Source organism: Zosterops lateralis, assembly GCF_965231275.1.
Source record: "Zosterops lateralis genome assembly, chromosome: 12".
Classification (NCBI taxonomy): domain Eukaryota; kingdom Metazoa; phylum Chordata; class Aves; order Passeriformes; family Zosteropidae; genus Zosterops; species Zosterops lateralis.
In genome coordinates this window covers 18809385-18826369 of record NC_139772.1, presented here as the reverse complement: position 1 = coordinate 18826369, position 16985 = coordinate 18809385, and the positions used below count along the sequence as shown (strand labels likewise).

Genomic DNA, 16985 nt, shown 5'->3' with positions numbered 1-16985 from the left:
GACAACTTTATCCAGTGTCAGCTACAGACACTCACTGGCTACAGTGTTTTAAGAGAAGCATTTCTACATCTGGTAAGCAAAACAAACAAACAACAAACAAACAAAATGAAAAAGAGAAAAGAGACAAGGAAAGAATATTCAAGAATTTCTTAATAGAACTGAGGGGCTAACAGCAGAAGAAAACTATTGACCCTGTGACACTATGGAGTTTTATTTCACAGAAAACATTAGGATGCTGTAGGCTCAAAACATCCTGTTCCCTTGGATAACATTTCTCAGTCTGGGAGGTATAAACATCCACGAGTCACCTTCATGTCTATCTACTATAAACAATTATCTTTGGTTCCCTTTGTTGAACCCACTAAAGGGTTTTTTCTTCAGTTGCCTGGAAAAACAAATGTACAAGGCTGAGGGCTGGTACCTTGCTGTAGTTATGAGCTGGACTATGGCATTCTCATTTAAAAAGTAAAACAACAGACTGACCTGTGACACCTTTATGGTATAATGAATAGGATCTTAAAAGAAGACTGCTTCATGGAGGAGTTTTGTGCTGGCATTAGGACTGCAGATTTCTTCCTGCTCTGAGGTTGGTAATACTGTGAATGTGGTTCAGGCTTCCAGGGAAGGGAAAAGCTGTAATCCATGAATTTCCCCAGAACTCTCCTCTCCACTTCAGTATTCCTAGAGCTTCCTTAGAACACAAGTCCTAAGAATTTATTCTGGGATTAAATACATCTCAGAAAGCCTGGAAACAAAGAAAGCCAAAATTTGCCTCTAGTTCCTGCTGTTATTCAAGACCTGAGCCATCCACACCAAGAATCCTTGCCATCTGTGACACCCTTCAGAGGGAATATGCTGTCCTCTCCAGGTTGTCTCTGCACAGCAGGGAAATATCCTTTTTTTGCTGGACACATGCTGCCCTTATGAGGCAGTGAGGAGATAACCTGAGTTGAGCTTTTTTGGAAATATCCACCACTACAATCCAAGCAATAAATCCTTCTCCTTGCCCAGCAGTTTATTCCGTAGTAGAAACATAGACAGTGACAGAGAAAATCACTTGGATCATCCAGTTTATCCCTTGCTGGGATAAAGATGGTTTCTTGCATTCATTGTCTTTGCAGACAATACCTCACCCAAAATTATATCACCTGACCTAAAGTCTGACAGAGAAATGGAATATTACTGACACTCCCTGCTTGGGTGCCTGGTTTATTGTTTGTGTAGCAGCAGAGAATGAGTACAGCTTACGAGACAAAAAAGGGCAAAGAACTGTAAACCTTTCTCCTTCCCAAGGATACCAGTTCAGGGGAGCTGCTGAGGAAGGAGAAAACAGAGCATTATATGTCTGTGAGCAGAACTGTCCTGAGGGGGTACTAATCTGTGAGAATTGCTGGAAATCACTAAAAAAGAATAAGTGTAGTGCTATCTAGGAGGGTCCTAAAGGACTCCCCTTTCCTTAATCCAGGCAATTCTCTGAGAAAGAACAGGGAGGCCTTCCCCATCTCTTCCCCCACAGCACTCCCTATAAAGGGAAGAAGTCACAAAAGTGTTGATGTCTTTTCTTTTTAAAATTATAAAGAGGATGATGCCTCTCAAGGCTCTGTACAGCAGCTGGAAGCCATGGTTGCTCCTTAGGACCAGACCCACTAAAACATGATTTTGAAAGGTCTGTGGTTTTTTAGGGCTTCACATGTGCTGTTATACCACAAGTTACAATTTCATTTCCAGAAGGTGTTTGCTTTCATAACATTCAAGGTGACTCTAGGAGCAGTGAGAGGGAAAAGCAAGGCTTTGACTGATTCAAGGTCCAGCCTGTGGGAGACTCATCCTGTCTCTGCCACCAGGAACTGCTGTAAACTGTTCCCATCCTCCTTGGTGTCCTTGAAAGGTCACTTAAACAGCCAGGCAGCCTTCTGTTCTCCATGAATCCCTTGGGGCATGGATGCAGCTTCCCTTTCAGCTGGTCTGGCTTCTCACTCTTATATACGAGTCTCAGCTCTAGGTTTGAATTTACACCTTCCTCTTGGCACCCTTTTACCCCTTTGCCTCAAGTCTGTTGCCTCACCAGGGCCCCTGGACAGCCCAGATCCCTCTTTTCTTGCCTTAAGCAGGTGCCTGGGCTGCTGTCTTTGCCTGATTTTATTCAGTGTATTTGGAAGTCAGTGTGGGGGCTGGGGAAGGATATGCTGGGAGCAATGTCAGAGACAGGAGGGCAGGAGGGGCAAAATTAGTTAATGGATTGGTGTCTCACCATGGGCTATGTGCTCCTTGGCCTCTCCCTGCCCTCCTTCACCCTGCTTTGCCCTCCTGCTCCTTCAGCAAAGGGCACAGCCAGGTTTTGGAGCAGGGCTCGTGCTGAGCCCAGACAGGCCAAGCCATCCCTGTCACCTGCTGAAGGATGGCAAAAACCTTTATGTTCTTATTGCATGAACAACTGGGTCGGGATGGTCAATCTTTTAAACAATCAGCTAAGAAAAAGGTGATATTTTGGCCCAAACAGGGTGGAGGTGGAGATGAGAGGCTCTTGTTTTTGGGGACAGACAGGAGATACAGCTTTCCAAACCAGTTTATTTTGCTTATGATTCACCACAGGATTTTACCTGACCTTTCAGAATATTGTCAGCATACATGAACAAAAGAAACAGTATTTTGATATACTGTGGTATTTAGAGCAGCCACAAAATATTAGAATCCAAATCAAATCTAACTACCATGTGATTCTATGGTGAACTTGTATACCAGGAGATCCTCTGTGCCATGCTCAGCCCCTGACAGAGCTCTCACAAGCAATGTGAGTGATGAGCTGCTATTTAGGAGCTGACAATTTCACGTGGATCAATGATTATTAAAAAGAAAATGTCATTAAAGAGGACAGTTAGGTGCAGTATCATCCAGGAGCTGTCAATGTCTCTGCTGGGAAAATTAAAATAAAGTCATCTTACAACACATATTTCAAACATTTTGAATTTAATAATTAACTAAAAGACAGATGCAACAGCCCATTTCTAATGTGCATTTCAGTGTACATGAAAAACACTGATTGTCTAAAAGGCAATTGCTTCACTGTAATTCTTGCTGAGATCTTTCATTTATTAAGTGTTTTATGAACTATTTGCTGTTTCTTGATTTTTTTTTAAATGAGGGTAGCAACTAATTAAATGTGACATTATTCTGAATTTAAAAAAAATCGGAATGTTTTGTTTTGACACTTGCATAAAAAAAAAGTAATTCTTGTATTGGAAATTAGATTTAATTTTGAAGATTTCTGTTTCAGTGATAAAAACGAAACACTTGAGTTGTCTTTTGGACAACTGAAGCAATTCTTCCCCCTACTGATTCTGGTTCAACCACTGAAAAGAAAAAATTATTCAGAGGCCAATTCTTCTGGCAGGAAGGGGCTCTGCAGATGTTACTTTTTCACTTGGTGTTGTCCTATCATGGCTGTGCTGACACAGAGTGAGGTGAAGTGCCACTGAAATCGGCAGTATTGCTACAAATAAATATTTATAGAGTACAAAGATAGGAGATATTTTAGAAAGTTTGTCCTGTCCTTTACGTCAGCAGTCCTCATGTGCATTGCTATTAATAGTTATTGGAGGGGTTTTTTTTCAGTAAGTGAATGTAGTGCTGAGAATTAGTTATTTTAAAACAGTATTATTACAGGTCTTCTTTCTCTCATGATTTTTCAGAACTGAGACCCTAATTGCAAACCCATTACAAGCCCAGGACAAGAAGTGCCACAGACTAAAGGAGTAAGTAAAGCAAGGGACTGGTACTGAGTGCTGGGGTGCACAAGGAAGAAGCTGGAAAAGCAGTGCTCACTTGATGGATTCTTGTGTTTTAGGAGGGACACCATTAGTGCCAGGCTGTACACAGGAGTGGCACATATGCACAAATCCAGTCCTGAGCACGTCCACAGAGCCCAACATGCCACAGTGCAGGAGGTATTTCCATCATTCAGATCTTGGACATTGTTAGAAATCTTAATATGGCCTCATTCTACAAAATTAGGTTCAAATTTCTCCCTTCTCAACCTCCCTGTTGCTCTGGGGAGCTGCAGTTCTTTCACCAAAGATTTCACTCCTGGGCATGATCTCCTTTTCCATGATGGGACACCACCTTTTCCTGAGGCATTTTACATTTCTCAGGTGTAGATTTGCTATCTAGGGAAAGCATCAAGGTAAGAGAGGCAGTGCCGTATGGTGGAGGCTGGTGTTGGCTGAGCCCTGGGCTCTGCCAGGGAGAGTTCAGGGCAGGGAGGGCTGGGACTGGCAGCTCCTGTAGGATGCTGAGCTGAGACAAGGGGAGATTCACCAGTACAGCCAAATCACAGTACCCAGGCTGGCTCAAAATCATCTAGATGGAGCATTCCTGCTTTCACTAAATTGAACTTCCTTCCCAAGATTTTTTTATTTCATGACAAGGTTTTAAACTACTGTTTTTTAAAATATTAAAATCCCCCAAACTTAGAACTTCCCATAGGCCAGAAATTCATATTTTGGTGCTAAATCAGAGGAAACTATGTTACTGGAGAAACTGAAGGTCTGGGGACAGGTAGCTGATGGGGCTTTCCAAAATGGCAGAGATCCTTACACATGGCACAGGGATAATCCTGAGGACGGTCCTGCCTCCATTACCTGTGCAGAAGCTGCACCAAACTCATACAAAGCTTTTGCAGCAAACAAAAATTGAACTTAGGAACCTCTATAACTAGTTGCCTTCTTTAGTCTTACGCTTTCTGTTGATACCTTGGCAGCAAAATGGAGAGGTTTTTTCATATATTTTCATTTGCAAAATTAAATTTGGAGAGGAGAGAGATAATTTCATAAAGTAAACCAATATAAACAAAAATAGCCCTTCTGGGTAAGAAAATACAGCTAACTGTGGGAAGTGCATGTAAGTCAATACAAACAACAGCCATCTAAAACCATGATGCTCTGTATTTCTTGCAACCAAACTTCAAAAGAAGATGAAAACAAAGGAGGACAACGACATATGGATTAGAGAACATAATACGTGGCTGAGAATGCCAAATTCATAGAGTCCAATGAAAGAGATGGCTTAGGGTGAGCATGACCACTGTCTAATATCAAAGGAACAACAGAAATGAAGGAAGTTATTCACAGTCTCAGAAAATTGTAGGCCAGGGAGCAATGGCCTGAAGCTAAGAAAGAAAAAGTTTAGGTGAGATATTAGAGGGAGAAAAGAAGCCCTGAGAAAAAGAAGTAGCAGCAGCTGAACATCCAAACAGGGAAAGTGCCCAGCATGGCATAACTGCCAGGCTTGTGCAGCCACTGATGGGTATGGCTGGGAAAAGCAGGGAGGCTTTAATCAGACACACAAGAGCCAGCTCAGATGGAACAAGTACTCCTTGGTCTCACAGGCTCTGCTCCAGGTAATGGCACACAGTGATACATGGAATCACAAAGCAGAGCTGCTTCTTTGAATTAGCCCAGCTGCTTCCTCTGATGCTCTCTTACATATATCCTTTATCCATCACACTCCTTCCCTTCCCATCCAAATGTGGATGAATCCCACATAGTCCCCTCTTACTGAGCTCAGCTTTCTGTCCTGCTGACAAGAGGTGCCAGGAGAACTGCTAGAAGAAGAAGCAGTTGTTACTAAGGCAAGGCCAGCCAAGGGCTGCTGATATGATGGATTATAGAAGGAAGTCTCAAAGTCACTTAAGGATGAGGAACTGGAGGTGTGCATGAATAATGTCAATGATCACACAAAAACCTCTGCAACACTGAAAAGATGGAAGAAACCACTGCCTCTGCTCAGAGCACTGCAAAAGCCAATACTGACTGGTCTGCACTGAAAGACTGAGGAGATTCCCAGGGCTGAGCATGACTTTGCAAAGGGAAGACATTTCCTGGAGGAAATTATGAGCTCTGCTGGTGCGTCCCCTCTGCACAAGTTCTCCCCACGACTTCTTTGCCCTAGAAATGCATGGGAATGGGGTCAGCTGGGTTGGAGACAGGCTGATATTAATTCTCTAACATGTGAGAGAAAGGTATCTCTAATATACACCTCACACTTCATAAGGTGTGCTAATAATAAACAACAGCAAGTTTATAGTCCAGGAGACACCCTGGAGATGGGATTGGGTTGCTCAGAGGAGCGTGGGAGGAAGCAGGAAGGCTGTTGCTACCCACGGGCATGAGGCCCCTGCGGCGAAATGATGCACCATTATCACAGAGCTCACTGTTGGCTGGCTTCTAGTCAAACTCCTGGGCACACAGCAACCAGCACCCAGGGTGGTTTACAGCACAATTAGAGCTACTGCCAGAATTAATACTCAGTGAAGAGCACAGAAAGCTCTTGCACAGAAGCCTGCCATAAATACTGCCAGCTGTCCTTTCCCATCGGGGCACTGCCACAAAAGTCTCTGCACACACAGCACCACACACCTCACCTCTGGGCACTGCCCACAGCTGTGATCATTTCACTGCACTTGTGTCACAAGTGAAGCAAAAAAGAAAGAACATATTTCTGCTGAAGTTCTCCAGTGGAGGGGCAGCAATTTTAGATTGGTCAGTGGGCTGATGTATGTTTTGCCAGTGCTATCTTGGTGGTGAACACCTAGTAGAGGGAGTTTCTTGGGTTTGCTGGTTTATTGTTTACAAAGAACTACTTAACATAATGATTCTCTGATGTCTTCACAACAGGTAATAGAAGAAGCACTTCAAAAGAGATACAACTGGGATACAACTGGGTTACAGAGAAGGTTCATTTATGGTAAATGCCAATCACTAAAAACGTCAGATGCAATACTTTGAAAACCAAATGAAAAAATGAAGAGTTGTTTTTCCTTCATTTCAAAGCTAAATCCATAACCCTTGTTTTGCAGAAAATTACTGGTGAAATAAGAAGTCTAAGAGACTTCTAAAATCATAATTTTAAGTTTTTAAAAAATAATTTTAAAAATCATTATTTTAAAAGTCATTCTTTTTTATTTTAAAATTATTCCCCATCCTAAGGAATCCAAATAGCTAAGTACAAACAAGTACTTTTAGAAGATATGTCCTTGAAAAATCTGGAAAGAATAAAGAAACAAAAGAGCTGCATGGGTCTGCTGTACCTTCCTCTAAATTGCTTTTCCTCACTAACTCTGTTAAAACAATTGCAGCTATGTCCATGAGCTCAAACACTGGTATTTCTGAATAGCTCTTTAACTGAAGGGAACTGCAGTCATTCTGAAGACATATCTCTGTTACAATCTATAATGAATGTAATCTTCAAGGGGCAATAATTTCTCTCAATTACACAATTTTTCTGTTAAAAGTGGCACGTGTTACAATATGGGTTGTCAGTTCCTCTGGCCATGGACACACACATTTCTCAGTAAAGCATCTTAGGCACCCCCTGTGTGCTATCAATAAGATCAGTATTAATGTTAAAACTTTTTTTAAAATTTAATTGCATGATAACATAATCTTCCAAGTTATTTTTTCAATATAAATACATAGGGCACAACAGCTGTTTGGAGATCTCAAATTAGGGCTGTTTTGTGACTGTCTCTGCAGCAAACGCCTTTGGCTAATAGAATTTAAACCTCTTCTGTGAATGAATTTCATGCTTTGCAGCTAGCTAATAATTTCTGTCATTTAAGAACAACCTTCCATGATTTGCTCCTAATAGTAAAAGAGAGGAAATGAGCACTCCCCTGTGCTGCTGCTCCCACCTGCCTGTGTGCCAGAGCCCTGCCCTGGCTCTCCAGGAGCTGCTCTGTGCAGCCTGGGAAGGGGTGAGGACTCTGGGATGGTGCTTTAGCAAAAAGTGCCGGGGCTGGGAGAACTTCACCGTGTAGTCCCAAGGTCACAGCACAACTCGGAAGGAGAACTATAAATTACAAAGTGCTGGACTGCAGCCAAGCCCATGGGAAGCTGCATTTAGCATATCATTCTCTAAGCAGCAGGATGAAACCTTAACTCCCTTTCAGACAGAATTTGAATGGAATTTGTTATAAGAACACTCTGATTGAAATATCACCGTGACTTTCCATGACAACTTGGAAATGGGTTGCATTCGCAGAGGGTTCCTCTTCCAACCAGCCCAAAATGATGATGAGGATGATAGAGCCCTATCAAATATTTATGAAAACCAGATGAATTTCTGTGGTAGCAACACATGCTGCTACTATAACAGAGACCTCGGTTAATCTCCTGACATTACCCTGAGCTGAGTTTCTCCCAGTGCAAACTAAAGGTAGAATAACAAGTTGATTCTAGCATTTCGAAGTAAAAGTGCTGCAACTGAGGTTAATAATAATAATAATATATCAGAAGAACACAGTGCAGGTAAGTGTGATGATTTGTTCTTTATAGATATTATGCACTGGCTTCCCTCAGTGCTGTAGCCCTCCTGTGTAAGGAACAGAATGGAAGAGCTTTATGTGAGCTACAGACTCACAGTTTTAGGTGCATATACAACATCATTGCTATGGGGACACACTGAGACCTGCAGGAGTGCCAGCATACACAATACAATATGAGCAGCGCTGTCCCAAAGCATTAAACAATTACAGTGTTTATGAGAAAAGGATTAATTAATTAATTCAAGCGTTCAAAAGCAACTTTAGATTTTAAATGTTGAAAAAAGTAAAGAAATTGTCCATATAAATTTTCTATATCATAAAATCTCGCTGTCACACCAATAACTCCAAGACTGGTATTTAAAGATGTGAGATAATACTACTGCCAGTCTCAGTGGTAAGAGTGGCATCTTGAAAGGAAATCCCCTCCCCCTAGTCTGCAAAGCAATAGTGGCATTAAGTGGTGAAACAGCTGCCATCCTTCGTCTTGGCACTAAGTTAGGTGATAGAAAGCAGAGAAGAGATGCTGGACAGTTTGGGGAGCACTGTGTGAAGGCAGACAGCTCAGTAATTTACTGGCCAGCAGCTTCCTTGGGTGGATCATATAGCCATAACTAACAGGCAGATGTGAATTATTTTGGTAGTAAGTTATAAGTGACTCGTTAAAACATTGTCACAGGGCTTTGGTATTATTGGAAGAAACACTAACAATAGGATCTGAATAATGGTTGAGAAGAAAAGCCAGGAAAGTAATAAATTAGCTTCTGTAGTTGTAGAGGGAGGTTTTTGTATGTGAGTGTGATAAAGTCTGCTTTTGGGGAAAGATGGAAAAAAGCATGTAAGTATTTGTAAAATATCCTAGAGATGGCAGGGAAGGAACTTTCCCTAGAACTGGTGGATGTGAAAGTCTGTGTTGGATGGAATAAGTTCTGGAGTGGGGGATGGAAGGAGGAAATAACAGTTACACCCAGTGCTGTGATAACGAAGAGGTTTCATCACTGCAGATTAGGATGGGATTCTCTCTTCTGTTACTTGCGAAACCAGGCAAATACATTTCTGACAGAGGGAAGGGGCTGCGTTCTGTCCGCTCGCCCTTCTCTGAGCCTTTGGCATCTGCTCAGATGAAGAAAATAACTCCTCTTCTGAACTGCAACACAAAGGGGAGATTCATGGCATCATCCTGTCTGTGTGCCTGCAGACTCACATGCTTTGCTGACCAGGATGCCACTTGTACAATTTCTTTCTTTATTTCCTAGATCTTTTCACAAATGGATTTTGTGATTCCTGAGACATGAGAAGTCTAAGGGTTCACAAAAAACAATCTGTCTGCTTTTTGCCAATGAAAGAGCAAACTTAGCTTTTACCCCTTTTTATGCACTAGTCTAACTTCTGATGCACTCTTTAGATTTCTGAACTTATTTTACTAATTCAGCTCATACTGATTTGTATGCTTTAAGCAGATCAAGCAGCTCATGCAAAAAAAAAACCTGTTAAAGTATATTAAATAATTATTTATGTGACATCTTCCCTTAGAGAACTTAAAAGCAACACAAAAATTAATTGATCTTCTTTGAGCTAAGTAGGATCCCCATTTCAGGACATAAAAATGAAGGCATATTAAATCACATATTCAAACGTAGGTGCCTGAAGTTGATACATGTCACCAGCTAACTACTGCTGTCGTTCTCCCAACTCTGAAGGGGATCTGTATTTGAGGACCACATTGAACAGAAGGAGAAACTAACCTCTCTCAAACTGTTTTTGTGAAGGCATTAAAGGAACCCAGATTTAAAGACTAGGATCTCTTGCAGTTTTGGCTAAATTAGCAACTGTTAAAGAATAAAGCAACTTTTATTTAGCTCCTAGCTTTAAGTGGATGTCAGATCACAAGCACTCAGGTTCAAAAAACACTCAGAAAGTTTATGCAACTGATCAGGCCTCCTTTCCCAAGGTGAGTAATTAGTGCTCTCTCGAGGACTGCCATTTACTTTACATTTCCTGACTTTCTCCAGGGTGGTTTCTGAATGGCAGATCAGCCCCCAGCAGATACAAACATGGCTGTGCTTCTCCATGGCAGCACTGCAGGCAGCATCAGTCCCTTCCTGCCTCCTGTCTTCATCCCAAGCACCAGCCCCCTCTCCCAGGACACTGACTTGCACTTTCAAGAGAGGGAGGCTTCATTCTGATGAAAACTGAAAGACCATTTATGGGTGCTCTGATGCACATTTCGAATTACAGATTTTAAGAGTGGTGAAATAACTGCCAGGCTTGCATATTTAATGGACCTTGAGCTATAAACATTCCCCAAAAATGCCTAGTTAATACTGGTTTGATAGTGAATTGGCACAGTGCTGAGCTCCGATGCACCAAATTAGCATTGATTTGCAAAATGTTACTGAAAGATCTCTTAAAGCTTGCCAGGTTCCAAAATCAGTGTAGGAGAAGAGGGTCTCTCACCCCGACTGCCTCCTTAAAAGTCCTCTCTAGTTCCTTACAAGGACTCCAAGGGCATTCCTTTCAAAATGTTTTAGAAATGATAATTCTTTTCAAACTTTGTGTTTGCATCCTTGTTCAAGAGCAATCAATTCCTCTTGGGGTCTTTCTTCATAGTACAACAGAAAATCCTCTTGTGCTGGGTCAGGAGTGGAGCTGTGGCCGTGCAGTGCCCAGTCGAGGTGCAGCTGGACTCTGCACAGAAGGTGAGTGTTTGATAATTCGGGATGCAGGTGCTCTGCTACCCCCCCACCCCGTGGATGGCTAATAAGTTCCAGGTGGGATTTAAAGAAACTGGCACTGCCCCATTAAGTTCCTCTATGGCTTCAGTCCTTGCAACTTCACCAGCTTCCCCTTCTCCCTGCACGATATTAACACAGCTGTGCTCAGTGGACCCGACAGTGCTGGAACACCCGCAATAAACAGAGGAAAGCTGCCAGGCTCTGCTCTCTGAAGGTTTGAAGCTCTGTGGCTCTGCCTGTCAGCTCGGGGTGTGTTAACCCTGCTGGGGCTGCCCAAGCCTGGCCACAGCCTGGCAGAGCAGGAACTCTCCAGGGTGGCCTGGTCCTGGTCGGTATTAACTCACTTTCCTTCCATTTTGCTCTACGGATTTTCAATAGCTATGATAGAAGTGTGTACATTGAAACAAAAATATTGAGATATAACGGTGACATTTTTCTTCAGAATTTTTTACTTCATCGAAGCAGGGATACAAGTGGTAGGGTAATGTTCCAGTACCTGTTAACAGACATTTCCTTGAAAGTGTGCTGTCACAGCTATTAAAGTGTTTTACCAGCAAAAGTCATGCAACACCACCTGTGACAGAGGCTTGTGACAGTGGTTTTGATCCCCTGAAAGAAGAACAGAAAATGGGAATAGACAGTTTAATGGTTGTTTTCTATTAGGGATGTGTGCTGTGGTGTGGCCACTATGAGGTGGCAGCACTGAGTGGCTCTAAAAATGGCACTGCCAGACCTGGAAGGTCATGCCCAGCATGGCAGGGAGTGTGCTGCAACAGTGTCCCCCTTTGTTCTAGCCTTTCTCAGCTGTCTTCCCGCTCTGCTGTTCCCCAGTGGGTCATGCTGTGAAGATGAGGTCCTGCTGCTCCTGCTGGCACAGCTCCAAGGTTTCAGTGGTGGCACCGGGAGCAGAGCCTGTGCCTGCAGAACATCTCCCTCCAGAGTGGCTGCTCCAGCTCTATTGGACTGCCATGGTTGTACCTCACAGAAACAGAAAACTCCAGGAAACATCTGTAGGATCTGATTGTCCTCACCAGCTTCCACTCATCATCAAAAACTAGAGGATGAAGGGCTGCTCCTGTGGCTCAGCTGAAGCCAGAGACAAATGTCGGCTGCTGTGTGATGACTAAGTCTCACATGCTTATTGCTCCTATCAGTTAGAACTCTTAATCACTTTGTGCTGTTTCATCCTATAACATGAATTCACTTCAAGCTGTGAAATTCAGCATTTTTGCCATGACTAATTTGTGAAATCTGCCACCTTTCTTTGTGGTTCATGTTGTGCCCTAGTTAGGCATCATCCGTCTGATTAGGGAAGCCTGTGATTCGTTTCTTGCAGTTGAGCCAATACAATTTCACCCCCCTCTTTTCTCCTCTCTGCACTCAATTTCAATTTTACTGTTGCCCATGCCCTTGGATGCATCGAGGCTGGGGTGGTGTGGAGGCCACCTCTGCTGGGGCTCACACACAGGAGTCCTGGCTCTCCTCCTCTAGGAGTTAGGACAGCACCTAGGGCTGAGCCTGGGCCTTTAACCCAGCTTTGCTTGAAGCTACCTAGGTCTGTTATGTTTACCATCGTCCTAGATTTCTCGCAGCCCGGTTGCTGCAATATTTTGGAAATCATTTCCCACCTGCCTTGCCAGTGCCTTGTTTCACTATACATTCATCTGTTACTCTTTACATTGAATGTTGCTGGCATTACTAAATGCTATAAATATACCCAGTATACCATAAAAACAGACAAGCAGATGACTGGTCTTGCCTATAAGAAATACTATGAATTTTTCATTCTTTTTCACATGCTCTGAACAAAATCCAGAGGATGCTTGAGGAACATTTCATAACTGAACCAGGTCTTAAATTCCTATTTTCTCATTAATTAGTTATTTCCTAAAAATATTTCCCCGCACTCTTAACATCTTAATTGTTCCTTGAAGACATTGCCAGCTCATCAATCCTTTTTCACACCCTCTGATAAACCCAGTGAAACGTTATTTTAGTATTTCTGTAGCTGAAATACAGTGATAAATGCTCTTCTTTTAAAATCAGTGGGAACAGAATAATGGATGTGCAGGAGAGCTTATTGACTTGCTCTTGCCAAAAGGGAGTCCTGCCATGAAGTTCAGAAGGATCAGAAGATGCCCTAGATACTCCTCATGCTCCTCTTTTCTTGATGGTAAAGCTGATGGGTTTGGGCTACACAGTTTCACAAGATCCTGATAGAAAAGCAAAGGAAACCTTCTGTCCTAGCTCTTATTTTTTACCACAACTTTCTTTTCCATCTCTCTTCCTATATCCTTTTTTTACCAGTTTCACTCAAAGTTAATCACCTCCCTGCCTGAAAAACAGTCATGTGAATAAGATCAATAGCATCCTTCCTCTTAACAGATAAATAAATGGACAAATCTCTGAGAATCCCTGGCTGTAATTAACCCTTATCAAAATCCCAGAAGAGGTGGTTAAGGAACAGTCCAAGCGCATGTTCATGACTTTGGATCAGAAAACCTAATGGGCCTGATCCTGCTTCTGCCCATAGAGGTGATAACATTTCTCTGAATGACCCTGAGAGCAGGACTGTGGCTGGTGCTCAGCATCCCATGCCCTCCTCTGTGCTTGCTGCATCCAGCACAGCAATCCTGCAGCCCTGCTGGCCCAAGCCACTTACCCCCACTGCAGCCTAATCAGATGGCAATAAAAGCTTTTACTGTGCCATCCTGTTTGTGCTCAGCAGAAAAATAAAAAGCATATTAGAAAATTGATTTTGGGCATTAATTGTGAGCAAAGAACATTATACTGAGTAGAGGCAGGGTGGTTTTTTCAGGCGGAAAAATTCTATTTTAGTCTTTTAAAAGTGACTGTGGAAGATGCTGAGCTAAGCCCCATGGACACTCTTTTCAAATACCATAAGGCAAAGAGTAGTTACTGAATCTCCTCAGTCTTATTAGCTTACATAAACATAAAAATTTGAATAATGTTTAAAAAGCTAAATTCTCCAGATAATCCATAATCAGTAAATGTTCATTACTGAGATGTAGCAAATATGCATGAGATTTCCCTGGTGGTATTTTGGTTGCAGGATCTAAAAGGTGTAGAAAAGCCTCCTCCATGTGGGGCTGGGCAAAAACTTCCACAGGCTCCTGGGGCCATTCAGCCACAGTGTGGACCCTCCTGGTCCCTTCAGGAAGGAGCAGGAGGAAATCAGAATTCACTGTCTTGTGTTACAGCTCTGGTGATTTATAAATAAATCATCCCCACAGGATGATTGATGTCTCCATATAAATAATTAAGTCTTGACCTTATGTTATGACACCTGCTAAATTTTTTGGCACTTGAAACCAGTGCTCAGGAGAGATCCTTGACTCTGGATAAATGAAGGTGGGACCGGATTCAAGGGGGAGGGGGAGACAGGTTTTTGTTTACCCTCATTTTGTTCTGTTTGATTCCATCAGCTAATTGATGATGATTATTAATCTCTGTTGCCATCTACTCTATGGATTTAATTCCTGCCTGTGATTGCTGTTGGAAAGTTTGCTCCATTAGGAGCAGACTTTGATTGGATTTCCAGTAGCCAGAGTTTCCCAGATGCCCCCCAAATCATTGTGTTATCCACTCCAGGCACCTTACAATTATTTTTGTTTGCAATTTACTTTGTTTGGTGACAGACATCCAGTAGCCTGGGTGACACTGTCATTATGCACAACCAGGCTAGGTAGCAGGTGTCAGCAAAAGTTTAATTTGGAAGCTCATGAATTCAAAAAAAGAGCTTAACAGTTATCCCCAACACAGAGAGCTGCTGTGGCCTGAGCCTGGAAAAGAGAAAATCCCAGGGACATGAAAGGAATTGATGAGACACCAGGCATCTGACAAAATGAAATCTTCCTGGGATAAACTGAGGATAGCTTTCTTGTCAAATGGTGAGCATCATTAATAAACAAAACAGATTTAGTGGCAGCATTTCCAGTTTTCATTTCTGAGATTGTTCAGGTTTACTATTCCCTCTCTCCCTGGTACTGTAGATACAGCCTATTCTCTTAATAGCTGCAACTTTTAAATCTGGCAATAAAATACACGAATTTCAGGGTAGCTGTCTAACATTAAGAAAGAGCATCTTTGTGTTTTTTAAAACATGTTAATCTACGTGCCACATAAATCAGCTACAGACAGAAAGCAATATTATAACACAATTACAATAACGGGTTTTCCTAACCCCTGAAAAATCTTTAAAAACTAATGACACAGCTACGACCGGGTATCACATCATTCCTGCTACTTCTACAGCCAGCCCCCGGGAATCCCAGCCGTCAGCAGGGCGCTGTCCCATTGCCCATCACTGGCACACTGGGACTGGCACGTACAAATCATTCTTTGCTGTGTGTTTGCCGTGGTTTGGACATGCCCGTTCCTGGAGGGTTGGCTGAGGTGTAAAGGGGCATTGCAAGGTCCGAGCTGCCAAGTGTGCCCGAGCAGGGGCAGGGGAATCGGGACGTGCTGAAAAGCACTGCTGCGGGAGAGCAGCGCCCAGAGAAACCCCCTGCTCTCTAAAGAGAACTCCAGAAATTAAAAAGTGCCTCCGTGTCCCCTCATACGGCTCCTGTTCGCACAGACTGAACTCCGGGTGAACTGGGTTTCCAGCCTAGGGAGATGCCCGCATTTATCAACTACTTTGCTTCGGATCCCGTTGTTTTCTTTACAGAAACCCACGCCGGAGCCGTACCCACGAGCGTTCAGCCCGTCGAAGCCGCCGGGTCCATCCTCCCCCGGAGGTGGGTCCCGGTGCCGGTGTCCGAGCGGCCCCGCCCGGCGCGAAGGGAGCGGAGCGGGCTGGGGACGAGGGGAGCGGGCTGGGGACGAGGGGAGCGGGCTGGGGACGAGGGGACGCGCCGCAGCCCCGGGGGGACCCGCACCCGCTCCCCGAGCGCGGCCGCTGCCCCTCCGCCCCAATTACCGCCGCTGCCAATGACGGCGCCGCGAGCCGGGAGAGCAGCCCTGAGCTCAGGGGGTCGCGCCGGCGGGGACGAGGAGGGGACACGGGACGAGGGGCCCCAGCGCGGCCCCGCCGCAAGTTTGGTCACTTTCTCGAAGTGGCGCGGGGAAAAGTTGGGGAGCGGCCGGGGCGTGCGGGGATCCGGGCGGCGAAGCGCGTCCCGGGGACGGGGACGGGGGGTGTCTCGCCACTGACCTGCGCCGCGGCCGCGCCGCCTCCCGCGCTCGCTCAGCGCATCCTCCGCGCCGCTCCCGCCGCCGCCCTGCGCGCCGCAGCCGCGGCTCCGCGCCCGCGATGCTCGGCGGGGAGGAGAGAGTAAAGCGGGACGGCCCGCCCGGAGACGGGAGGCCGCCGCCCCCCTCCCCGCCTCCCGCCCCCCGCCCCGCCGGCCCCGGCCCCGCCGCCGCCCCGCGCCCAGCGCGCACCTCCGGGAGCAGGTGCGGCGGCCTCCGGCGGGGAGCGCTCCCGGCCCTGCCGCGCCCCCGGCGCATCTTCGCTCGCTGCGGCGCGGGCGGGGCCGGCCGGGGCCGCCGCCTTTCCAGGGGTGCTCTCGCCTCAAGTTTGACACGTTCCGGCGGCTGCCGCCGCTCTCCGCCGCGGCCGCGGGATCGTGCATTGTCTGTAGGGCAGTTCGGCGCGGAGCGGGCGCTGCGGGCCCAGCCCGGGGCCGCCCTGCGCGCTCCCGCTCCGCATCCCGAGCCTCGGCCCGCGCCGCTCCGGGCGGAATGTTGCACCCCCGAGGGGCAGGTCGCGGGCAGGGAGGAAAGGTCCCGGGCACGGTGCGGGGGAAGCCTCTGCGCCTCGGCTGCCGGGGGTCGGCCCGGAGGAACGGAGAAGGGAGGCTCCCCCACATCCTCCGTGTGGATACGAGCATCCTGCCGGGCGTCTCCTCCGGCCTGCGGTTTGTGGAATATGTATGTGTTCTGAGATTGGTTGGGAAGATCGGTGGCTC

At 45.3% G+C, this 16985-nt stretch overlaps 1 protein-coding gene across 1 annotated transcript in view; it reads right to left on the bottom strand.

The window, feature by feature from the left end:
- CHST8 (carbohydrate sulfotransferase 8) overlaps positions 1 to 16267 on the bottom strand; it is a 181864-nt gene extending 165597 nt beyond the window's left edge. Inside the window, exon 1 of the mRNA XM_083870075.1 lies at positions 16229 to 16267. The gene's annotated coding sequence lies outside the window, so the exon portion shown is untranslated. The remainder of the gene's footprint in view (positions 1 to 16228) is intronic.
- Between the last annotated feature and the right edge of the window lie 718 nt (positions 16268 to 16985).